The sequence below is a fragment of the Vombatus ursinus genome, unplaced genomic scaffold, assembly GCF_900497805.2.
Source record: "Vombatus ursinus unplaced genomic scaffold, bare-nosed wombat genome assembly UNPS02014832.1, whole genome shotgun sequence".
Classification (NCBI taxonomy): domain Eukaryota; kingdom Metazoa; phylum Chordata; class Mammalia; order Diprotodontia; family Vombatidae; genus Vombatus; species Vombatus ursinus.
In genome coordinates, this window is record NW_020954610.1 from 58,496,287 (window position 1) to 58,523,019 (window position 26,733).

Below are 26,733 nucleotides of genomic sequence, written 5' to 3' on the forward strand. Positions count from 1 at the left end.
CTGTAAAGTGAGAGGGTTGGACCATCTGGCCTCCAAAGTCTTTTCTAGCTCTTAATTTATGATCCTATAATCCTTTTATATGTCAGGTGCTGTTCAAGATGATGAGGATGCAAGGATAAAACATGAAAATATCTCTGCCCTCAAGGAGCTTACATTCTAAGGGGAAAACAACATGTATACATAATAAGGAGATACAAAATATATGCAAAATAAATACAAACTAAGTTGGTGGTTGGGCAGCATTAGCAACTGGAGGCATCAGAAAAGGCCTCATGTGGGAAGTGGGCACTGGAGACAGGCTATGAAGGTGGTTATGATTCTAAGAGGAGGGAGTACATGCCAGCTACAAGGGAAAGCCAGTGCCAAGGCATAGGAATGGGACAGAGGTAGAGAACCCGTGGCCTCAAGGCCACATGTGGCCCTCTAGGTCTTTGAGTGTAGCCTTTTGACTGAGTCCAAATTTTACAGAACAAATCCTTTTATTAAGGGAATTTGTTCTGTGAAGTTTGGATTCAGTCAAAGGGCCATACTTGAGGACCTAGAGGACCACATGTGACCTCAAGGCCATAGGTTCCCCACCCCTAGGATGGAAGAAAGAATATCATTTATTAGAGACCATAAGAAGGTCAGTTTGACAGGAGCATAAAGTGCATGAAAGGGAGCAATGCCCAATAATAATAACGTCTGGAAAAGTAGGCCAGAACCTGACTGTAAAGGACTTTAAATGCCCTAGCATAGTAAAGAAAACTAGCAATCAGAAAACCTGAATTCTCCTAATGCTAGCATTAAACAGCAGAACATCCTGAAACAAAGCACTTAAACTCACTGAAGCTGAGTTTCCTCAACATTAAGATGAGGGGAGCTGGACAGATCACTTTCATCATATGACATCTAGATAGGAATTGAGGGACAGGCATATATTTACTGGGATGGGGAGGGATAACTTTGGAGCAGAGATCAATGGTCATCCAGGGAAGGCAGGCCTGAAGGGAACATTATACGGGGTAGAGTCCTGGGCACATGGGTTAGGCGAAGATGGCCACAAAAATGATGGGAGGGAGAGAGAAGTAGGAGAGTACTAAAGATAAACATCGCACTGAATTTGCAATCAGAGACAGGCAGGATAGCACGGTGAAAAGAAGGCTGGATTTAGAGTCAGATTAACTAGGTTTGAATCTTGATCCTGCTACTTACTACTACCTGTGTGGCCTGAGGGTCATTCACAGATTTGGAGTACAATTCAGAAGTTTTCGTTGTAATTACAAGCTATGGTAAAGATTATCAGTTGATTGAAGGTTTTTGTCTATCAGCCAAGAGAATTTCAAATACATATATATATAATATATGCATATACATGTGTGTAGGCATACATATATGCATACATACACATACACTTATACACACATATGTGAAGCTATGTCATAGGTGGCATATATATATATATATATATATATATACGCATGCACACACACACACACATATGAATAGTAGACAAGACAGAAAATGGGGAGGGCAGTCAATCTAGGTCCTGAAGTTATGGAAGAGGCTTATTCCTCTGTCATGAGACTAGGGAGGGTTAGGGCTAGGGAATATAGAGGCAGATAAGGCAACATTGTTTGCTCTATGGCTAGCATAGCAGGGAAACTGGGAAAGAGACAACAAGTAAGCATAAAGGGAAGTAGATATGACTACTTATCTTATACTGAAATGGAGGCTCTTTAAAAATGTAATCATTCATACCAGGAGAAAAACGATACAGGGCCCCTCTCTCTTTGCTTCCGCATTGGGAAGGTCACTTAACTATATGTGGAAGCTGTTTCCTCTTCTCATGCTTTACTTGCTCCCATGTACCCCATGAACCACTAACACTGGCCTCCTTGATGTTCCTTGAACAAGAAACTATCTCCCTGCTCTCAGCATTTTACTGGCTGTCTCCAATGCCTATCTCTCTCATCATCTCTGCCTCTTATCTTTCTTGGGTTTCTTCAAGTCCCATCTAAAGTCCTACTTTCTGCAATGCTTTTTGACTGAGGTACACCAAACCTATGCCAAAACTCTGAACCAGAACATACCAAGGCTCATGCTTAAAATGTCTCAGGAATTTGAAGCAATAGCAGAGAAGCAGCCAGGACAGTGACCCCTTACAGATGGACCAGGCTGTGACCCATGGGTTCCTATATATAATCCCAAAACATGCCTTCTCTTTGAATTAGTCTAACTTTACCATCTCTTCATCTTAATGAAACACTTGAGAAGAACCTATCTAATAAAGTCTTAGAGAGAATCACGTCTCAAAATATGGTTGATATGGTTGATTTGGCTCCTCCATGCAAAAAATTTTGGCTCCCAAACCCCATGTAACATTGGTTCAACTCTAGTGTTATGAAATAACATCCTTAAGCTTTTTAGAGATTTTGCCAAAACCATCTTTAAAGAAACTGCACTTAGCTTCTGGAATAGACATGTAGCGCAACTTAATTTATGCTTCATGGTCTTGGGAAGAGGAAGAGAATATGGTATTTGTAGCATTATGAGTATAAGGCAGGATTCACATAATTTACATAATCATAGTAATAATAATAGCAAGCAGTTACATAAGCACTTTAAGCTTTGCATGGCACTTCACTAATATTATCTCATTTGATATTCACCACAACCCGAGAAGGTAAGGTGCCATTACTATCTCTTTTACAGATGAGGAAACTGAGGCTGACAGAGACTGAGTGACTTGCCCTGGGTCACACAGCTAATAAGTGTCTAAAGTGGGATTTGAACTTGGGTCTTTTTGACTACAGGTCCAGCAGCCTATCTACTGTACCACCTAGCTGCTCACAGGTTATGTGTTATCTCATGTATGTTCATTGTTTGTCCAATTCACATTTCTAACACATTTTTATTATTTTTAACTGCCATGCTACTAGATAATTTTGCTTGCATAATTTCTAATAAATTGAATTGACCTTGTTTAATTGCTTTTTAAAGCCTAGTTTAATTGCCACAGTTTGGGGTTTTGTTTCTGAATGTTTAAAGATATTAAAAAGGAAGCTGAAGTAGTTTACTTGGTTTTTCCCCTCTTTCAGGGGATTCAGGGTGTCACACTCATCTTATTAATAGCTCCCCCTCATTTGGATGTATGTTTCATGAGGATAGGAATTAAATAACATTTCCAGGTCCCTTAAGATCCATTTCAGTTCTAATATTCCAAAGTTCTTTGAATTTTAAGTAACATATCAGATCCATAATAAAAGAGATTTGGGGACAGAGGATGCTGCTTTCTAGTGTCTCTCAAATCAACATGTAGGCAACCTCCAATTCTACCTACCTATGAGGTCAGCGGTGGAAAGAAGACCCAAAATTTTTAATAGTGATATCTTTAGTTTTCACATCCCCTTCATTTCCAAATACATCCTTCTCCCCTTCCCTATTCAGTGAGCTAGCTTTTGTGACAAAGAACTTAAAGGAGAGAAAAAAATAAAGCAGTTCAGAAAAATTAACCAACACATCGATCAAGTATGATGGTATATGCAATGTTCCATACCCATAGCCCCCCACCTCTGCAAAGTAGAGAAAGAGGTAGATTTTCTCATTTTTTCTGTGGAGCTAGACTTTGTCATTATAATTACAATGTTAGGTTTTTGTTGTCATTGTTCATCTTTCCATTCATTATACATATTGTTTTACTGGCTCTGCTTACTTCACTCTGCCTCAATTCACCCAAGTCTCCCTGTGCTTCTGTGTTCTTCATGTTCATTGTTTCTTATTCAATAGGAACTGACTCTTAAATTTGAAAAAAAAAATCCTCTCATTTATTTGCAAAGCACTGTCCTTACAACAACATAGTGGGCTGGGCAATATTTGCAATCCCCATTTTACACGTTAGGGAGCTGAATCCTTGAGAAGCAAGGAGACGAACCGTGGTCACATGGTTCACGTCTAAAACAGTATTCAAACCCAGATCTCCTGATACTGAGACCAGGATGCTTTCCCTTAAATTACATTGGCTCTCAGGGTAAATTGCAGTGTTCCAGGAAAGGGAGGAGGCAAAGGTGGAAGAATGGGAACTAATCCTATAAACTCCTCCTGGTGACATGGCATTAAGGCCAGTGATAGACAAAATCAAGAGGCTGGAAAGTTTATTTTGATGATCCCCCACTCATCCTTTCCACAACCATCATGCCAGGAACCTAGTATTTCATGCTATACCTAGTTGCTCAGGGTCCTTCACCCTGGCATCCAAACCAGGACTAGACTTGTCCTGCTTTCTTAACACTCCCCAATGTCTCTGTTCTCCCTGTCCCTGTTCTACATTCTAGTCAAATTTTACTGATTTCAGTTAAATAAACCAATCCCTACTACACATGGTAATTCTTCTCTAAAAATTGTTATAAGCAGCACCTGCAAAAGGAAAGAGCCAGGGAATAGGGGCTAAAATTAGAGAAGCAAAGATCGAGGAGAAGGGATATACATACCAAGGGGAAACTTCCTGATCTAGTTAGGGGAAATGGCTAGAATACATTGCCAGGAAAAGTTTGTAATAGCAATAACAGTAATAATATCTAGCATTTATATAGTACTTTAAGATTTGCACCTATGTTACCTCATTTGATTCTCTCAATAACCCCGGGGGGAGGGGTGCTATTATTTTGCAGATGAGGAAATTGAGACTGAGAGATATTAAGTGATGTGCTGAGGGTCGCACAGCCAGTAAATGTCTGAATCAGGATTCAAATTTAGGTCTTCCCGACTCCCAATGCAATACTCTATTCAGTGGACCACACAAATGCCTCATGTTGATAGTATAGGTTTTATGCTTTTTTTTTTCAAACGCTTTCACAGTCAGCTCCTTTGATTCCCACAAGAATCCTATGAAATATATACAATAAGCATTACTATTTCCCATTTTACATACAAGGAAATGGAAGTTCAGAGACCATCAGATCATAAGTCCTATATGAGGGGTTGGAAAGAATTGACAGGGAACATGGTTTGTACAGAAATAAATGTGATAATACATAGAACGTGATGGAGACAAAAGAGAAGTCTAGACAAAGTATTACAAGAAAATTTGAGGCAGAAGAGATCATATTCAGCTGAGGTGGGGAAAGAGTGGGAATCACAGGCAGCTAGGTGGTGCAGTGAATACAGCACCAGCCCTGGAATCAGGAGGAACTGAGTTCAAATCCGACCTCAGACACTTAACATTTACTAGCTGTGTGACCCTGGGCAAGTCACTTAACCCCAATTGCCTCACCAAAAAAAAAAGTGGGAATGAGCTAAGGCTTCATGAAATTAGTATCTAAACTAATCTTTGAATTAAGATAAAGTGTTTCAATATGCAGAGGGGAACATTTCAGGCATAGGCGATGGTCAATACAAAGACACAGAGGTAAGAGATGGAGTCTAGTGTTCAGAATGAGTAAGCTGATATGGCTAGAGTAGAGGGAGCATCGAAGGGAGTAATGTCCAAGAAAACTAGAAAGATAGCAAAGGACCAACTACCAGCCAATGACCGCAGACTGGGGAATGGCTAGACAAACTCTGGTATGTAAATATAATAGAATATTACAATACTTAAAGAAATAACAAAAATTATGAATAATACAGAGAAGCAAGGCAAGATTTATATGAACTGATCCAGCACTACACAAGCGCAGCCAAGAAAACAATATACTCAGTGACTACAACAATGGAAATGGAAAGAACACCCATGACAAAAAAAAAAATAGTGAAATTTACAAGGGACAAGTATAGATTCAAAGAAGGACTATGAGAAGACATCGTACCCCAATCCTTTGCAGAAGTGGTTGTGGAGGTCCACGTGTATGAAACACTACACATACACACACATGTACATATATATATATATACACATATACATGGATATGTATATATATGCATACACATATACACATGTGTGCATATACATGCATGTATATACATATTTGTATATATGTGTGCTTTTTTCCAACTTTTGTTTATTGATTGATTGGGTTTGATGATCCTTTTTTCTCTTATTCTTCTTTTTTCTTGATTTTCTTTAAAAAATACTCTTTGTTATATGGAGTGACTTTCAGGGAAGGCAAAAGGGTAGAGGAGGCAATTTAAGCAATGTAAAAAATCAATAAAATTTCTTTTTAAAAATTAAAAATAAAGTCATTGAATTGGAGAAAAGGGGAAAAAGGGAAGAACAGAGGGGCAGAGAAAGGGAGAAAAAGAGAGAAAGAGAGAGACAAAATAGGAAGAGAGAGAAAGAGAGGCAAAGGAGGAGGGAATGAGAGAGGGTAGGAAGGGAAGAAGAGAGGGGCAGAGCACAAGAAAGTGAGGGAGAGAGGAGGAACAGAGAAAGAGAGAAAAGAATGAAGGAGTGAGAGACAGCTCATTAGGAGCTTTGAACTCTATTGACTTGCCCAAGGTCACACAGATAATAAGAAGCACCACTGAAATTCAAATCTAGGTCTTCTGAAGACCAATCTAGCATTCTTTACTATGAACTATTAGGTTGCAGTGAAATTATGGATAGACTTAAAAGACATACCAATTTTTTAAAATTATTATTCCTTGAGCATTAGGGAGCCACTGAGGATTTTTGAGCAGAAAAGTTATGTAATCAGACCTGAGCCTTAATAAGATGAATCAGGTAACTGTGAGAATGATGAAAAATGGAAAGTAGAAGGCTAGAAGTTGGGAGACCATTTAAGAGACTCCACTCTGAGTGAGGAAAGGGTAATGAAGGTTGAATTAGTTTGATAGTTCTATGAATGTAATAGAGAGATTATCGTAGAGAATGTAGGAGGGAACAGATTAAAAGAATTTGGGGAGACAGAACCTTTCAGGACTCAGCATCTGATTAGATGGACAGCATGAGGAAGAGAGAAAAATTAAAATCATTATCATCATCATCATCATTATAGCTTTCATTTATATAGTATTTTAAGGCCTATAAAGTGTTTTACAAATATTATTTCATTTGATGCTCACAACAACCCTGGAAGGTATATGCTATTATCACCCCCATTTTACAGATGAAGAAACTGAGGCAGAGAGCACTGAGGTTAAGTGACCTGTCCAAGGGCATTCAACTAGTAAGAATGAGGCTGGATGTTAACTCAGGTCTTCCTGACTCCAGACCCAGAATTCTATTCACTGTACCACCTAGCTGCCTCACTGATATAGGGAAAGAAACAAGAATATATCTGAAATAGCCAAGTACCTGAGGTTTTGAGCATGGATAAGTCAGATGGTACCATCAATAGAAACAAAAAAGCTAGTGAATGTTGTGCAGTTAAAATAATCAAGCCTGGCCATGAAGAAGGGATAAAAAAATGTGCATCCCTCCCTTCTTTGTTTAAAGGTAGGGGACTATGGGATAGAACAGTGTTTAAACTGCCAAACACAGCTGATATACTGTTTAATCTCACTAAACTGCTTTTTTCTTCTTTCATTTTCATTCTTTGTTAGGAGAGATGGCTTACTGGGTAGGAAAGGGGGTAGTGTATTTGGAAATGATGGTGACACAAATACAAAAAATATCAAAACTTTTTAAAAAGAAATAGAGAAGTTGGAAGGAGAAGGGGGAAATAATTAGTTGAGTTTTGATAAATGAAAATGGAAAAATTTCTTTCAGGAGAGAACGGCAGGGTCAGGGAAAGTTTCATAAAGGATATGTCCCCTGAGCTAGGCCTTAAAGGATTTCAATGGGAGTTCATGTACAAATGCCATCTACCAAGGGATAGGTAAGTGGAGCTGTCCAGCAGGCACTGGGAAATGGACTGGAGTTCAGGAAAGAAACCAGGGCTGAAGATAAAGAGATAGTCCTTGTTTCTTAACAGGAAACTCAGCCACAGAAAGCTGGATTTGGAGTCAAAGGATATGGGTTCAAATGTCACATCTGCCACTTATCTTGGCCTTAACTTCTTTGGGCCTGTGTTTCTTCATTTGTCAACTGAGAGGACTGGACTAGATGATCCTCTCAAGTCTCCCACAACCCCAGTCCGTACATCTATGATCCTATGATATCTATATCTACTGCAACTCCAAGACAGAGCTTTGCTCATAGAAAGCACTCAGTAAATCCTGGATGAATTTAGCGACAGCATCTGTGGCCAGAGCATTTTGATGATTTCCTTTTGTTCCTACCTATACATTTATGTCTTATTAGATGCTTTTCCCTCAGAGTGTAGCTCTGATTCTGAAAAGAAAGGATTTGAGGAGTGCCAGGTCACTGTCCTTAAGGGTGGAGGAAAAAACATCTTTACAGAAAAAGATTCTTCTATTTTCCCCATCCTCCCAGAGGTGAGCTCTTTGCAATGGGATTGGTTCAATGTGGAAGGGCAGCTTTCTCTTATGGTCCACAGATATGCAATGGAAAGGGTTCTGAACTTGGCGTCATTAGACCTGGGCTCAATTTTCCACTCTGCTACTTACTACCTGAGTACTGGGCCAGTCACTTCATTTCTCTGGGCCTCAGTTTCCTCAACTATAAAAGAATAAATTACCCTTGTGGTCCCTTCCTACTCCAGACTTAGGATCCTACATTCCTATGATTTCATTGGTAAGTAAGAAAAGGAACAGAGACCCATAGAGATGCTGTCCAGAGTTCTTACTCAGAATCATTAGACAGTATGAAGTCCAGTTCACATTCTGTGTTCCCAATATATCTTTTGCTTACTCCAGTGACTTCTTTAGTTTACCAGACCCAAGAGAACAAGTAGGCTGTGCATGTCAGCAGCCCCTGCACAAGATGACCTCAGAGGCTCTTTGGAGACAGAATTCCTGGTCTCTGTGAGTGAGTCAGACTAATCATTCTCATCACTTCAAGGACAAAAAGCCTAAGCTCAGAAAAATGAAAACAGCCCCAGCTGACAATGTTGTCAGAGGATGCTGCAAAAACCTTTCCTCTACAGGACCATGCATTTTCCACAATTTCCCTTATGGAATGAATGGCAACATTCTTCATTCCTTAGAAAAAGTGATCTTTTTGAATTGGCCACATATCTCCAAAAGGGAACAACACTAATGTACAAACTTTGTAAAGGCCCTATTTAAGAAGAATGGTCACTTTGCTAGACTTGTCTTGAGTCTCCATTCCCTGTGTGGAAAAAATTGTGGATTTGCAGTAAAAGGACCTGGGTTCAAAGCCTGGATTTGCTATTTACTACCTATGTGACCTTAAGAAAGTCACTTAATGTCTCTGAGCCTGTTTACTCAAATGGCAATACCAAGACACCACAGAGAAACTAAAAATAGGGGATAACTACAAGCAATAATCAGAAAAATACCACCCCTATTGGGAAATGAATAAACTTCGGGGCTAGATAACAGGTGTTATCTATGCCCCATCTTTAAAACTCATTAATTCTCTCCTTTCCCAAAGCTTATTATGTTAACACAAAAAAAAACATGCAAAAATTCAGCTAAAATGGATTCATATCATGCAAAAAAGGCTTGAATTTGAAGTCAGAGGACCTGGGAGGACCTGAGTCCTGCCATTTACTACCTTATGACCTTGGGCAATTCACTTCATTTTCTTCATCTTTAAATAAGATATCTGGTTTTAAGGGGGTAGGGAAGGCCTTCCAGCTCTAAATTCCATGATTCTATAATTAAGAGTACAGTAACAAGGCTTGAGGTTAGACACGGAAAGAATACTCATAGTCAAAATGCTTTGACAAAGAACAGAATGTAGAGTAATGCAATGAATTTTCTATTTGGAGTCGGAGGATTTGGAGTTTGAATCTACTCCTCCCTGCTTGGCCTTGGGCTAATAATAACTAGCATTTATCTATTTAAAATTTGCAAAGTGTGTGACAAGTATTATCTCACCTGATTCTCCCAATGACCTGGAGGTAGGTGTTAGTATCCCCATTTTACAGGTGAGGAAACTGAGGCAGATAGTAGTTAAGTGACTTTCTCAAGGTCATAAGGTAGTAAATGGCAGAACTGGTAGTCAGTATCTAAGTCAAAAGTAGATTTGAACTCAGGGTCTCTTGATTTCAAGTCCAGAGATCTAGCCCCTGTGATACCTACTGGGCTAGTTATTTGACTTCTCTGGGCCTCAATTTCACCATCTGTAAATTAGGCATGGGACTAGATGCCCCCTAAGGGCTACTTCACCTCAACATTTGTGATCAGTCTGAAGATATTTCCTTCCTTGGGGATTTTGAGGGAAAGGACACATCTTCTCCCATATAAGCTGGATTTGGGACAATCCTGTCTGTAGACTTAGAACAAATTAACATCTAGAAGGTCCTGCCAGCCAGGACTAGGATTAATAAGTTAGTGGAAGGAGCCCTAATCTTGATTTCATGCTTTTTTTTACCATCCATTTCTCAGGGCTCACTCAGGAACCTTCCAAAACTGCACCTTCATCCTAATACAGAACTACTGGAGGCAACTGGATATAGCAGTATTAGACTGTGTTAGACCTAGACTCAAAAAAAACTTGAATTTGAATCCTGCCTCAGACACTTAGGAGTTGTGTGACCTTGGGCAAGTGACTTAACCTCTCTGAGCCTCAGTTTTCTCATTTGTAAAATGGAAATAATACTAGCATCTACCTCACAGGGTTGTTGTGGGGGGGGGGGGGATCGAGTACAATAATATGTGCAAAGTGCTTAGCAAACCTTAAAGTGTTATATAAATGTTATCTATTGTTATGACTAGCTCTGACTGTGCACCGCTCCACCTACCACCACCCCAAACTCAGATTCCAAGAATTTAAAAGTGATGACATTTTACTTCACTTCCTCAAATGAAGTTCAGAAATGTGGGTAGTGGTCACGAACAATGTACTGCAGCTTGTTAAATCATTGGAAATAAAAACCAAGCAAGGATTTGAAAATCAGATTACCCTACATGAAGAAAATGCATTTCCATCTAAACTTGCCAGCCAAATTGCCTTAAATAGATGTTTTTGCATCATGCTCTAAAGGTAGGATATTTTCCTTATTATTCTTTGCACAAGAAAAACAAGAAGGGAAAAAACCCACATTTGTCAGGTGCCCAAGCATTGCAGAAACAAATCTTACTGGCATTAATTTGCAATAACCAAAGAGAAAGAATTGGAGGTTTCCATTTTACAAGAGCAGAACCGAGATGGAATGCAGGACCCAGCACAGAGAAGTTATAAAATCTGCTCCAGTCTCATGTTTCTCCAATGGTTCAAGTAATCACATTAGCAACTTCAAACATTATGCAGTGACATCATTCAAACATATCGCTCCCAAAGGTTTGATATTAGTTCAGAGAATTATCATTCATCATACATTTATGACAAATCTAATGGTCTGAACTGATTTCTTACCCATTACAGCTCACGTTAGCCACCCCACTGACGGCCACCATTTTCATTGGGCTCAGTCTCTTCAAGTCTTGCCAAGCTAAGGAGAGGGACACTGTGTAACTTTTAATGTCTAATTGGGAGAAAGAATGGGCGATTTCTTACAACCCAAGGTCAAGTGGCAGGATTTGATCATTCTCTCTGCTTGAAGGTTGTGGCAGAAAAGATTCAATTCAACAAGCATTTGTTAAATGCCTACTGTTTGCAAAGCACTATATTAGACCCACAGCACACAAAGATAATAACTGCAAAGTCCCTGCCCTCAAGATGCTTGCATTCTAGACCATTAACACAGAAGAGTGAAAACAAGATATATGAAAAATATTACAAATGCAAAATAAGTGGATCCATTGAGAGCTAGCAGGAGGGAACTAAAGGGAGACCAGACAGGGCTTCCAGGATGAGGTGGCACATGAGTTGAGCCTTGAAGGGAGCTCAGGATTCTAAGAAATAGAAATAAGGAGGGAAAGCATTTCAGGCATGGGGTAATGCCTGTGCAAAGATCTGGAGATAGGAAACAGAATACAATGTCCTAGAACAGCAAACAGGCCAGTTTGATTAGAATGTACAGTACCTACAGGATAATAAAATGAAACCACGCTGGAAAGACCAAAGTGGAAAGACCAAGCTGGAGTCAGGTTTTTAAGGGTTTCTAAGTGGCAAACAGAGGCATTGCTTCCAGAAATAAGGACATGATAGTGCTGCTTTACTCTGACCCCACCAGACCATATCTTGCATGTTATGTTAACTGGATATCACAGGAGCAGCTAGGTGGCACAGTAGATGGAGTGCTGGGCCTGAAGGAAGGAAGACTCATCTTCCTGAGTTCAAATCTGGCCTCAGACACTTACTAGCTGTGTGACCTGGGCAAGTCACTTAACCCTGTTAGCTTCAGTTTCCTCATCTGTAAAATGGCTGGAAAAGAAAATGGCAAACCATTCCAATATCTTTTCCAAGAAAACACCAAATGGGGATGTGAAGAGTCAGACATAACTGAAAACGACTGAAAAATAACAACACCTAGATATCAGTTAAGAAAGGGCAATGGTAATCTGGAGAATGTACAGAGGAAAAGACTCAGAATGACAAAGGGACCTCAGTATGACAAGGATTGGTTGAAGGTCCTAGGGATGTTTAGCCCGGAGAAGACTGAAGAGACAGGAGAGCTATCTTCAAGCACTGGAAGGAGCGTCATAAAGAAGAATTAAACTGAATCTGGCCTCAAAGAAAAGAACTCAGAACAGAGAGTAAGAATTGTAGAGAGACAGATTTAGGCTCCACATCAAGGAAAACTTTCTAACAGTTATAGCATTCCAAATGTAGAATGGGCTGCCTCCGGGTTTACTTTCTCTTTACTTCTTACTTAGAAGGTGGAAGACTACTTATTATTGATGATGTAGTAAGAATTCTTTGGGGGTTATGGATTAGATTAAATAGTCCCCCCCTTACAACTCAAAATTATATGACCCTGTGTTGATATTTCCTTGTTTGTTTGCAGGTTTCTTCATCTCCCTTCAATTCCTTTTATAAGCAGATCCCATACACTCTGCAGAGGACTAAAGTGTTCTAAATGTTCCAGAGATGGTGTGGAAATGGAAAGGAGGGAAGTAACAGGCCCTCCAGTAGAATTCAAAGAGCTCTTGTTAGTACCATCTAAGGCTCTAGGAGTTCAAGATATGAAGACAATCATAGACTGTTCAAGCTAAAGGAAATATGAAAATCATCTAGTCCAAGGTGACTTAATCTTTTTTGTTTGTTTTTGTTTCATGCATCCCTTTGATAGTTTGAGAAACCTATAGACTCCTTGGAATAATGTTTTTAAATGCATAAAATACATAAGATTACAAAGAAAACCAATTATATTGAAATATAATTATATATATGCATACATATATAATTATATATGTATGTCATATGCATATATTTATGTATTCATATGTATATAAATATGTATATGTGCTTATATATGTAAACATACATGTATAAATGCTTTTTTTAAAAAAAAGTTCATAGCTCTCAGATTAAGAACTCCAGATAATCCAACTGTGTCATTTTATAGATATGGAATCTAAAGGTCAGAGAGGTCATGTTACTTGCCTCAAATTACACAACTAGCTGGGAAAACTGAATGTGAGCAGCAGGGAGTCCAACCTTTCCTTTCCAGTTCGTTAGTCACATCATTCAGTCACACAGCATGGTTGGAAGAACACTAGACTTGACACGAGACTACCTCTATCTAAACCCAAGTTCCCTCTGTGACCATGGACAAATCACGTGACCACCCTGGGCCTCAGCTTCCTCATATGACAAAATGAAGGAGTTAGAACAAATAATCTAAAGCTCATTTCCAAGTCTAAACTCCATGGCTTCCTAAAGGAAGTTAGCGTGAACTTTTTAATTTGCAGTGTAAACATTTCTTTGCGAGACAACATATTTTTAGCCAATGAACTTCTTCCTCCTCCACTCTGCCTTCTGGCTTTAGAGCTCTGCTTCTGCAGGAAGCCTTTCCTAGTCCCCCTTAATGCAAGTGTCTTCTCTCTGAAATTATCTCCAATGAATCTTGCATATATCTTGTTTGTACATAATTGCTTACATGTTATTTCTCCCATTAGACAGTGAGCTCCTTAACAGCAGGGACTTTCTGCCTTTCTTAGTATCCTTGGTGGGACAGCTAGGTGGCACAGCAGACTGTTGTTGTGTGTGTCCTTCCTTCTCAAAGAGGACCATGACATCAGGAAGATGATGACATGACTTGCAAATAAATTGGATTTGAGTGAGGGAGGACTGTGCAAGGTCACTAGCCTCACTTTCTCCCCCAGAGCCATCTGGGTCCAGTGGCCAGATATTTATCAGGATGACTGAAGAAGGCTCAGGACACAATGGAAGACCCTGGCCCTTTTAAGCTAAGGTCTTTTCAGGTTCTCACTTTGAGTGAGGTAATACCCATTCAGTGAATAGGCACAGTGGATAGAATGCCAGGGCTGGAGGCAGGAAAATTCATCTTCCTGAGCTCAAATCTGGCTTCAGACATTTATTAGCTGTGTGACCTGGGCAAGTCATTTAACCCTGTTTGCCTCAGTTTCCTCCTCTGTAAAATGAGCTGGAGAAGGAAATGGCAAACTACTCCAGTATCTTTGCCAAAAAATACCCAAACAGGGCCATGAAGAGTCAGACATTATTGAAAGGACTCAAAACAACAAAAGCATCCTTGGAGCTTAGTATAATGCCTGGTTTATAGTAGGTGCATAATGAATGCTTGTTGACTTGAACCTTTCCTTAATTTCCAAGCACTTTGCCAGATATTTAATGCCCTTTGTCTTAGTCTAGTGGGACTCTTCTGTTTGAAAGATTTACTTCATCTTCCACAAAGAAAACAGGAAGCCTTAGTCCAAATTGGGAAAATTGGGAAGTTTTTCTTCAGTATACTTTTCAGTGCCCATTGGAATAAGCAATTCAGACCTTCCCTATTCCATATCCACTTTCCAAGTACCCAGGACTCTCAGACTACTTCAACCTCTACTCAGGAAGAAAAAAGACTAATAAACTAAGGTGTTGCTCCCCATAGGAATATGTACAATTTAAAAGAACGCGGCTGAAGAATGTACATGAGTCCAAAAGAAGAATAGAATTTCAGACTTTACTTGGAACACTGTCTTTTCCTTTAAATGGATATGGGAGAGTGGGGAGGAGCAAGGGGATGCTACAAAGGCATCCACTTACTCTTGTTTTGCACAAGGTTGGCTAGGCCCTACCCACTGTGGTCCAAAGAACTTGGTCCTACCCAAAGGTTATTGCCATTGTTAACTATCTTTAATTGAGGCTAGAAAATCCTCCCTGGGTTGGTATCTCTGCAGGTAATTCACATCTTTGTAAAATAAGGTGGTTGAACTCACGATAAAGGTGTCAAACACTTGGCCCACCAGCTACATGCAGCCCACAATGGCACTCCCAAAGACTGTAGACCAAAATGTAAGTGAGAAATACTTAACAAAATCAGAAATGCAATAAAATATAGATAATATTCCATTTTAAAACTAAGTCAAGGCATGGCCCACAGGGATCCTTACCTACAGTTTAGTGGCCCTCATTTCTATGAGTCTGACACCACTGAACCAATGTCCCTCGCAGCTCTACATCCAAAATCTTAGTGCTAGGGGAGAAGAAAGTGAGTGACAAGCACACAGCAGTTTATGAGTAGTTTTGGGAATGTAAAAAATAAATGTAATGATTTCACATGTTTCTAATTCTCCCCAAGAGAAGTTTTGGCACATAAACACCTCAAAAAGGTAATATTTAAACATAAAAATCTGTTTTTTAGTCCTCCAGGAGGAACAGTCCCTAAATATAGTTCAAAGAAACTGTTAAAACTTAATGAAGTTATGAGCAACTTAGACATTAGCAATTTTCTTAATGTTTTCTAACATGTTCCTATTAAGCATACCATGCTAGTTTCTGCCTCTGGTTCATACAATCAGGAAACTCCACAAGGAAGGAGGGAGGTAGCAGGCCCTCATTTGGCTTTTTTCTTTTCCAAATTCATTGGAATCACTTGACGTGAAATATCACAACACCTGCAGGGACGGCAATGATAAGGATTCCAATGGAACTCAAGTTGGACTATGAGGCCAGCCTTTCCTATCACTGTGATAGATCTGGCCAAAAGACTGGGAAGATGAGATTACTACTGGCTGCCAGTCAAGTAACCACTGGGATACAGAGCATCCTAAAGTGGAATCAGGATAATCTCACAAAAGTCAATTTACTGGCTTTTGTTTTTCTCCCTAGGATCATAGATATAGAGCTGCTAACCACCTCAAAGGCCACCTAGTCCAATCATCTCCTTTTATCAATGAAGAAACTGAGGTCCAGGGAAGGCAAAAGACTGGCTCAAAGTCAGACAGATAGCAAGCATCAGAGGCAAGATTTTAACTCAGGCCCAAGATTCGAGAATCAATGCTTCTTCCTCTGTGCCATGCTGCCATTGTCTTTCATTCTATCCCTTTTTCATCATTTTATCTACTTTGGAGGCACAAGTGCAGCTGTTAAATATTATTTCTTCTCTCAGAACTGCCAGAACATTATAATAGAATGTTATCATTGGCATGTTTTAATTTTATCTCCCAATAAAAATTTTGCAAAGGGATCTGCCTTCTAGCCCTTTGTCATCAGAAAAGTCCTCTGCTTTAGGTTCCATCTCCTCCTGCTTTGTCCCAGTCTTTACCTCTCTCTTTAGCATTTTAAATCATTCTCTCTATAGACTCTTTCCCTTCTAACCAAAAACAAGTTGAAGTCTTGGTTCTATCCTTAAAAAGTACTTCCTTCTCTCTACCCTCAAGTTACTGTCTCATATCTCTGCTTCCATTCATCAGTGAATTTGAAAGATGTCCACATTCACTGCTTCTATATCCTTTCCATTTGCTAACTTAAATCCTTGCAATATGGCTTTCATCAAAACCCCTCAAATCAGCCTTCCTTCCCAAGTCACCAATGACCTCTTTGCCAAATCCATTGGTCTTTCTTCCTCCTTCATCTTCCTTAATCTCTCTATAACTTTTGATACCTGAGACTATCCTCTCCAACTTGAAACTTTCCTTTCTCTTAGTTTTCCTCCTCCCTTTTGACCACTCCTTCCTCTGACTCTTCTTGTTCCTCTCATTCCCTAAATATAGGTGTTCACCTTGGTTCTATTCTATCTATATTCTTTCCCTTAACGATCTCATCCACTTGAACACCTTTGCAAATGAATTTCATATGTATATATATATATATATATATATATATAAAATACATATACATGTATATGTGTGTGTATATATAATACATATACATGTATGTGTATATGTGTATATATATATATACATGTGTATGTATATGTATATGTACATACGTGTGTGTATCTCCAACCTCAATCCCTCCCTGATAAACTTGGGTCCCAAATGTCCAAATGTCTAGTGAACATTTTCTACTGAATGTCCTATGAATATCATAAATTCAATAACTCCTAAATCAAACTCATAATTTTCTCACACCAAATCACTTCCTCCTTCTGAATTCCCTATTTTTATTTCTGTTAGTTCTACATTCTATAACTATGGGCAGCACCAGAGTTCTCACAGTCACCTAAACTCAAAATGCACAGTACTAATCTTTGACTTCTCCTTCACCTACCACTTCTATTCCACATCAAACTGCCATTAAAAAAAAAACACAAATATTCTCCTGGCCAATGCTATTTAGTTTCAAATCTTGGAGCATTATACTCATCAAGGAATCAAAGTTGGAGATGTAGATGACTGAGAAGTCAATGGAGAGATTCCCACTGGGTGTCAAATTCTAGAATATTTCCAATGTTGTCCTATGTTAGAGAAGTGGTATAAGGGATATTGTTGAGATAATGTATTAATTAGAAAAATGGAGGTGTTGGTCATGTGATGAGGTCAAGGGATAACAAATGGACAGAGTTCTCCATTGGCATCTATTAAATGTTAAACAGCTTAGAGATAGGCTTTCAGTATGTTGAATAAATGTTAAGTAGAGAACCAATTGAAGATTGGGGATAAGAATAAAAAATGATGAAAACATGTGTGGGTGGCAATCACTACTAAAAGAAGGAGTACTCATCTGCATAGTAAGATGTCATATCTATGGAGGTATTGAAGAAATTCATGAATAGGGGAGGGGTATTATAGTAGTCAAGATGAGAGAGGAAGTGTGGTATAGTGGATAGTCAGACAAAACAAGCATTTATTAAACACCTACTATATGCCAGGTACTGTGCTAAACACAGGGTACAAAAAAAAAAAAAAGACAAAGCCAGTATCTGCCTTCAAGGAGCTCACATTCTAATGGGGAAATAGACCGTTGGAGTCAGGAAGACCTGGGTTTGAATTCTGCCTTAGATACTTACTAGTTGTGTGACCTTGGGCAATGTACTTGAGTTTTCTGGGTCATAGTTATATCAATCTATAAAATGAGGGGTTTGGTTTCTATGGCCTTTAAATTAAAAAAAAAACCCATGATCCTAAGTAATAAAGATCTGACTTAGAGAAGAAACAGTGGAAATGGAAAGAAGCCACAAATACAAAAAATACCAAACTGAAATCAACAGGACTTGGTAACCAGTTTGATCTGGAATAGAGGAGGTAGGTGAAGGAGGAGTCAAAGATTAGTGCTGCCCATTTTGAGTATAGGTGACTGTGAGAACTATGCCTTTCAGAGAATAGAATATGGAGGAAGTGATTTGGTGTGAGAAAATGATGAGTTTGGTTTAGGATTTACTGAGTTTATGATATTCACAGGACATCCAGTAGAAAATGTTCACTAGACATTTGGACATTTGGGACCCAACTTGGGATAACTTAAGGCACTTCTTAAATTCATAAACACAGTAAGCCACTTTCAATAAGAATTCCTGTCCCTCATCTACTAACTGGCCACCTAATTATATGTCATGCCTCAAAAATAAGCACCTTTCATCCATTTAGATTTTCTTCTAATTTCTTCTGAGAATTTATGAATTTCACTTAGGATCCCTGGAAATGCCCTAGGGCTCCATGAAATTATTGCAGAAATGAAATTATTATCCACAAACAAGTACATATGGAGGACTTCCACATCTGGAGCAGAAGCTCTACATGGCACACAAGGAGTCTGTGAATAGATTTCAGGGCATCTACCTTTATCTTCACTTATCTCTAACTAAAATTTAGTATTTCCTTCAATTACTTTTTTTTTAATTATCCTGAGATTGGGTCCATAGCCTCACTAGACTACCAAAAAGATCTATAACATACACAAAAAAGGTTAAGAACCCCTGATCTAGAGGGAAGCCCTCTTCCATGTGGACCTCTTATAAGACAAGATAATAATAAACACTTTTCTTGAGCATATACCTCCCTGTCTTATTCTTCATTTGACATTAATAATCAGATCATTGAATAGTTTTTTTCTATGACTACATTTACCAAAGATTCTTATATGATCTTCATATATATGTGTGTGTATAAACATATAGAAATATATACACATAGAGAAACATATATGAATGCATATACACCTATGTATATGAATATCTGTGTGTGTATATATATATAAAACCTCCCAGTCAAAATGCTTTTAAAAGGCATGTGTTTTCCAAGCCTTTTTCTTTTTCGTAATTAACAAACAATAATCCTAGTAGGATCGTGTATTCTCTGCATCTCTTAATCCGCTGTGTGGCAATAAATACGTGGTCTATAGCAGAAAATCTTTTGAAAAGCAGTCCTGTTCCTTTCTCAAATTTTTATCAAAGATAACTTCAACAAGCAAGTATAAACACTGTGCTAGTATCTGGAAGTGACCATAGGATTTAATGAGACAACATATGTACAGTGCTTTGCAAACCTTAAAGTTCTATATAAATACTAGGTGACATCATCATCTGGGTAGCTAGGTAGTGCAGCAGATAGAACACTGGGCCTGGAGTCAGGAAGACCTGAGTTCAAATCCAGCCTTAGACACCTACTAGCTATGTGACCGTAGGCAAGTCATTTAACCCTGTTTGCCTCTGTTTCTTCTGTAAAATGGCAAACCACCCAGTATCTTTGCCAAGAAAACCCCAAATGGGATCATGAACAGTTTGACACATAATTCCTATTTAGAGCTGGAAGAAACCTGAGACATTATTTGATCCAATCCCATTCTTTTGCAGATTAAGAAACTAAGACCCAGAGTCCATGAAATTGCTTGCTCAATGCCATATAGTTACTAAGTAGGAGATCTAGAATTCAATCCTAGGATCCGTGGCTCAAATCCAGTACTCATTCAACTACACTGAAAATTATTCTCATAAAAATTATTTAACAATGAGAAAGTAGGCATTTGAGTCAGTAATTAATGATCTTTTCTCAATTACCTTTTATGTTTTTTTTTTAGAATTGCCCTTCATTCTATTTTTTCAGTGTCTTCCACTCCATGAAATATCTTACAAAATAATCCCTCAATGATTTCAAAATTGTGTCATCTCCAGCAAGGATTTTCTCAATGTGAGCATGGTCTGGTCCAGCTCTTTCGGTTTTTGTTTTCTTAGATATCATTTTCAATCTCTTTGTGTAGTGTGAACACCAAATATGATGGTTCCTCTGTCACTGATGATAAAATTAGATTAGAGAAACAAGGATAAATATGTTCCATTTTCTGTGTTGTCCTGCCAATTCTGTCTATAAATGATCTTGGGATGATGTGGCTCAGTTGGGCCTTGTGCCAAGCTTTCTATAGGTTTCATTTCTACTGGTGCTCACTCTTTCCTTAAGTGATACTACTCAAGAGCTTCTATTCTATTCCTCCTTAGTGTTTCACAAATGAGTTTATATTCTAAACTCTTGCCCTTGACTGCCATAAACATTTGACAAAGAGATCCAATGCTTGGATAAGACTGTTAATGAAGTTTTTTGGCCTCTTCACTGATGCAACTGTTTTATATCATTTAAATTTCTGCCAGAAATGATGATAATTAACATTGTATCTTTGCATATTTTCTATTTCTCTTTTTTCTCCTATCATCTATGTTCTTCTGAAGTTTGAGTTGTTTAAATTATAAACATCTTCTTTTCATCTTTCTCCTATCTTCTACAACCTACATTGACGTTCATATTTGACCCTTGCTCTAACAAGTCAATGGTCTCACTGCACACACACACACACACACACACACACACACACACACTCATACACACAGTTGATTCTTAAATGACTCCCAGTCAGTATACAGGCTTTTCCTGTGTGATAAGACAGAAGCTATTTTCAGTATTTGCAAAGTCCAGCACTTGTCAACTCTTCTGGAAGATAGCATTCATTATCTATAAAGGTGAGACTTCGGAGAGCAGCCTACAAATCTTTGGCCTTTTTGAATTTCTCTAAAGTTCATCATCTCACACTTCTGTTCAAAAACTTTGAATGTCTGACTGGCCCCCTAATGCCAATAGAATGAAGTTTAAAATCCTCAGCCTTATGGCTAAAGCCCTCAGCAACATAGTCCAAACCTATCTGCAAGGTTATTTTTTACCATTTCTCTGCTCATATGCCATCCTTGAGCAAAACCCAATTATCCACAGATCCTCAAACACACTACGTTTCCTCATTTCCATATCTTTATGTCACTATCTCTGCTAGCACTATTCTTCTCCCCATGTTCTGCCTATTAAAACCACATGCATCCTTTAAGTCCCACTTCTAATACTATCCCCTCCATAGCACTGAAGTTATCTGTGATAGTAATCTCTACCTCCTCAGAATTCCCACACCATTTTGTACATCTCTCATGCATTGGTCACATTTTTATTTGCATTATTGTTATTTTATACCTTTCTCACCTTCTCCACCTATTGAGTAAATTCCTTGAGGCCAGAGACTGTAACTTATTCATCTTTGTGTCTCCTGAAGCCTTATGTATAGTAGGTGCTCAATAAATGTTAATGAATTTATTTTTTTTAAATGAAGCTCAAGGTAAACCATCCTAGGGCATTCCAAGTGAGTGACTTAGGGTTAAGTGTACTGTCTTCCTCACCAAGGATGCTAATGTCCTAATACTATATTCACTGGGGCATAAGACCACTAAAGTACAACCTATCCTGACTGAGTGGGACAGTCTGGGACCTATACAAGCTCTTCCAGGTCACTTACTCTACACCCCAGAGAGAACACTGACCAAATATTAAGATACACCCAAAAAAGCTTTCTATTAACTCACTGAAAGTAATAGGTATATGTGCCTGGGGCTAGGACAGGGGTTCCTAACCTGACATTCATGAACTTGGATTCATTTTGCTTTTTAACATTCTGATAACTTTATTTTAATGTAATTGCCTTCCTTTGTAATCTCATATGTTTTATCTTTTGCATTTAAAATTATTCTGAGAAAGGGATCCATAGGCTTCACCAGACTGCCAAAGGGATCCATGAAAAAAAAAATTCTTCTCTGGCCTAGGAGAAAGCCTCTCAGCAAATTCATTCCCCTACCACTAGAAAAAACTTGCACATTCAGTTTCAAGTGGTAAAAAAGAGAAGACTATTTTCAGAGACTGACTCTGAAGGCATCTGGAGGCCATGGGAACCCTTGAGTCAGCTGACATTCACTTTTTGTAGAAAAGGGAGGATCACTCTTTAATTACCACTAAGTAAGTGCTTTACAAAGGTCCCTAACTCAGGTTAAATGAGCTAACTGGGTTGAGGATAACCAACAGGCTTCAAATCCATTGGTGAATTACAGGGATGTCTACCCTAAGCATGTGAAGACATGCCCAGTGGAACAGGCAGATGAGAACAATCTGTTCCAATGGCCATGAAAGCAGCAGAAATGAGCTGTGGAGTATTTAGAGCTTGGTCAGACATAGAAGATGCCAAGATTATACATTGTTTTCCAGGACAGCCATCCTGACTTATGTCTTGCCATTGGACTTCAATGACTCTGGAAGAGAGAGTAAGGATGATGACTTTGTGGAATTCTGCCTCACTTAAATCCAGTTCATGTGCAAGTCAAGACATTACCCCATGATATCATTGGTTCTCTTCAAAAAGGAAGGACAAACAATAACATAGGTCCCCAATTCAGATGACTCCAGGCACATGCCATATCTATGCCTCATTCAGGGCCAGCTTTGCATATAAGCAAAATAATGATTGTGGTTGATTTGAGGGAGGTAGGTAAAGCCCCTTGTCCCTCTCTTTCCCCTTTCCCTCACCTCCTCCCCAAAATATCTCTATGAATGGTGCCTTCAACTTTATGAATACTGATTTATTCCTTGATGTCAAACACTGCCTAATCTTATTACATCCTTTTAACGTGTAAACATTCCTGGGAGGAATAACACATCATCACTAATACCTTAGTGTGAATTCATATTATACATTGCTTTCCACTCCATTATGAACTAACTATATTCAAGGAGGAAGGGGGATTGGTGAGATGTAGAAATGGGGTGAAAAAGGGAGGTAGGGGAGGCAAACATGGTCAAAGACAAATTTCACAATTATGACCAAAGATTGTCCTGCTCACAGTAATACAGGCCATGTGTAGATAATGATAACCAAACATCTAGAGAAAAAGATAGGTCAGGGCAGCTGGAAAGTAAACTGAGAGATGGCAGGGAACCAGAAAACTCATGCCACTAACCCTTACTGCCTATGTTGTTCATTTAGCAATTAGGCTGTATTTGTTGGATTTGTTATTCATCTTATATTTTGTGTATCTCACTTCCCCAACAAGGGAGTAAACTCCCTGCCAGGTGGTGCTCTGCCTGAGAAGTCTTTGTATCTGCAGTGTCCAAAACAATGACATAGTTCAATGACAATTTCAATAAATGTTTATCAGTGATGGAATGTAAGCTCTTTGAGAGCAGAAATACAAACATTTCATTTTTTACTTTGTATCACCAGATTACAAGGTGCCTTGCCTGGAGTAAGTTCTCTATTGATTCAGTTGAATAAGAAGTCATTTGTTCCAACGTTGGCCTTGAAGAACAGCCAAATACTCCTCAACAGGCCTATCTCAGAGCATTTCAAAGAAAATTCAAAGCACAGTCTCCTAATTCACCTGCAATAGGAATCATTAAACTAACCGTCTGGAGAGCTATTTCCCATTCTTAGCTTCAACTGAACCCATTGTATGAAGTCCTTAAAGCCATTTCTCTTAGCATCAGGAAATCCCATTTCTCCAAGGTCAAGTGAAGTCTGAATCCAAAGTTCACATTAAGTTCAAAGCTAAGAGCAGTATAGTGGAGGATCTCAGAAGAAATAAGGTCCCACTAAATCTCTCCCAAGCACTGTGCTTACAATCCAACACTACTGCTAAACCCATGTGTCTCTCAGCCCCTTCCAGCCTAGCCAGCCAGCAAACAACAAAAACAGTGGAAAGCCAGCTTCCTGGAAGAGCTGGTACACCCAGACACCCACACTTTTAAACTGAGGCAGAAGCATCCTGCCTCCATTTCTCTCTAGGTAATTGGGATAGGCAAAAAGTTACTGCTAACAACCAGAGCCTGGGGTGGGATCAGAGTGTATTGGCTCCAATAGTCCTATCTCTGTACCTTGGAAAGTAATGAGGCTGTTCTAAAGCTTGTTCTCTCTGCAAGAACACTCAAGATAGGCTTTCCCACAGAGGATACAGACACCTGGCTGAAATTAAGAAGGGGAGCTCAAAATATGATGAGTCAAGCCAAAACAAAGGACAATATCACCCCTGGCACAGGACTGGGAAAGAAACTTGAGGTGAGAAGAGAGAAAGGAGGGACGCGGAAGGAATGAGATGGCAAGAAAAATAAAGAGATTTAGAAACACAAAGAGAGGTTGATGAAGCATAGGATGCATGCTTATCACATGCTCAAATGATTCAAAACTGAAGGGATAACTAATATGTTGGGTAAGAAAAACAGGATCAAAAAAAGATATTAGCCTAGCTCAATAGGTATAATCCAATGAGATTAAATGTAATAAAGATAAATGTAAAGTTCACACTTTCAAGATTCAAAAAGTAGTCTGTATAAGAACAGGTTGAAGAAGGCATGGCTAGACAACAAAAAAGATCTGAGTGTTTTAGTGGACAACAAACACAATATGACACAACAGCCAAAAAAAAAATACAATCTGAGGCTGCATTAATAATGGCAAAAAGTTCATTATCCGGTAGGTGCTAGCTCCATTGTACTCTAGTCAGACCACATCTTGAATGCTATATTCCATTTGGAGAAAGGTGTTGACAAACTGGAGAATGTCAAGAAAAAGATAATCAGGATAATGAGAGGACTGAAATTGGAGATATTAAGCCTAGAGAAGAAAATACTTTGTCACGAAATATCTGAAGGTCTGGCATGTGGAAGAGTGATTAGACTTGCTTTACTTGGGCCCTAAAAACAGAAACAATGACTAACACACACACACACACACATACACACAAAAGAATAGCTCTCTGTTCCGCACACACAATTCTTCATTTCTTGTCTCCAGTCTTCTGTGTCAACCATCCCAAATACCTGGAATGCATGTCCTCCTCCTTACTACCACCTCATAGAATCTCTCTCTTCTTTCAAAACACAGCGCAAAAGAGAGAGTGAGACCAAGATGGCAGGAGAACAGAAAGAATTGCAGACAAGCTCTACCCCACAATTCCTCCAAACAAATCAAAAAAATGTCCCCAGATTGAGTCCTGATCAGAAACTCCAAAGAAAAAAATCACAGTGAGTCATTTCTTCAAGCACACATAGGCATAGAGAAACCAAGATATCTGTGAATATGAGGGCAAGGGTCCATCCAGGAATGGTAGCACAAAGAATTCTATCACAGAAAGAAGCTGTACAGCAATTACAAAAATAATAACAACAGCAACAACAATAATAATAAGCAGCTAGGTGCTACGGCAGAGTTCTGGACATGGAATCAGGTTCAATAGTTCTGTTATGTTTTGATGATCTTAGAAAAGAAATGAAATATGAGGGGGGAGAGGGGAAGGGGAAAAGGGAGAAAAGAATTATCTCAAATAATCAGGGTATGCAAGTAGAAGATTTTACAAACAAGGAGGAAGGGGTGGGGTGGGGGTGGGAGGAATCAGTAACATTTGAACTCTGACCTGAACTGATCAATGGAGTGTATATTCTTATACACACACAGCTGGATACAGAAATACATTTCACTCAACAAGAATACAAGAAGAAAAGGGGAGACGAGTAAGGGAATAAGAGGGAGAATAGATTAAGGGAGGGATTAATTCTAAGCAAAACAAACTAACCCTAAGATGTACAAAATATTTATAGCAGCTCTTTTGATAGTTGAAAAGAATTGGAAACCGAGGAGGTGTCATCAACTGAGGAATAGTAAACAAATTATGGCATATAAATGTGATGGAATATTATTATACTGTAAGAAACAGTGTTGGGGATGGTTTCAGAGAAACCTAGGAAGTCTTAGATGAATTGATGTGAAGTAAACAGAACCAGAACAGTTTATACTGTAACAACAATGTTGTAAAGATAAACAACTTTGAAAGACTTAGGAACTCATATCAATGCAATGACTGACAACATTCCAGAGGACTTGATAAAACATACTGTACACCTTCTAACAGAGGAGTGATAAACTCAAGGTGTAGTGTGAGCCTTTTTTTTTTCCTGGTCAATGAGGAAATTTGTTTTGCTTCTCCATACTTTTTTTATAGTAAGTGTTTTGTTTTTCTTTTTTTCTCAACTAGAAGAAAGAGGGAGTAGGAGGGAGATAAGGCAAATTTTTGGTGATTAAAAATATTAAATTTTTCAAAAGAAGAAAAAAAAATTTTAAAGCAGTTCAAGCACTCTCTTCTGCATGAGGCCCTTCTTACTCTCCCTAATCCCTAATGCCCACCCTCTCAAACTACCTTGGATCTAGCTACTTTG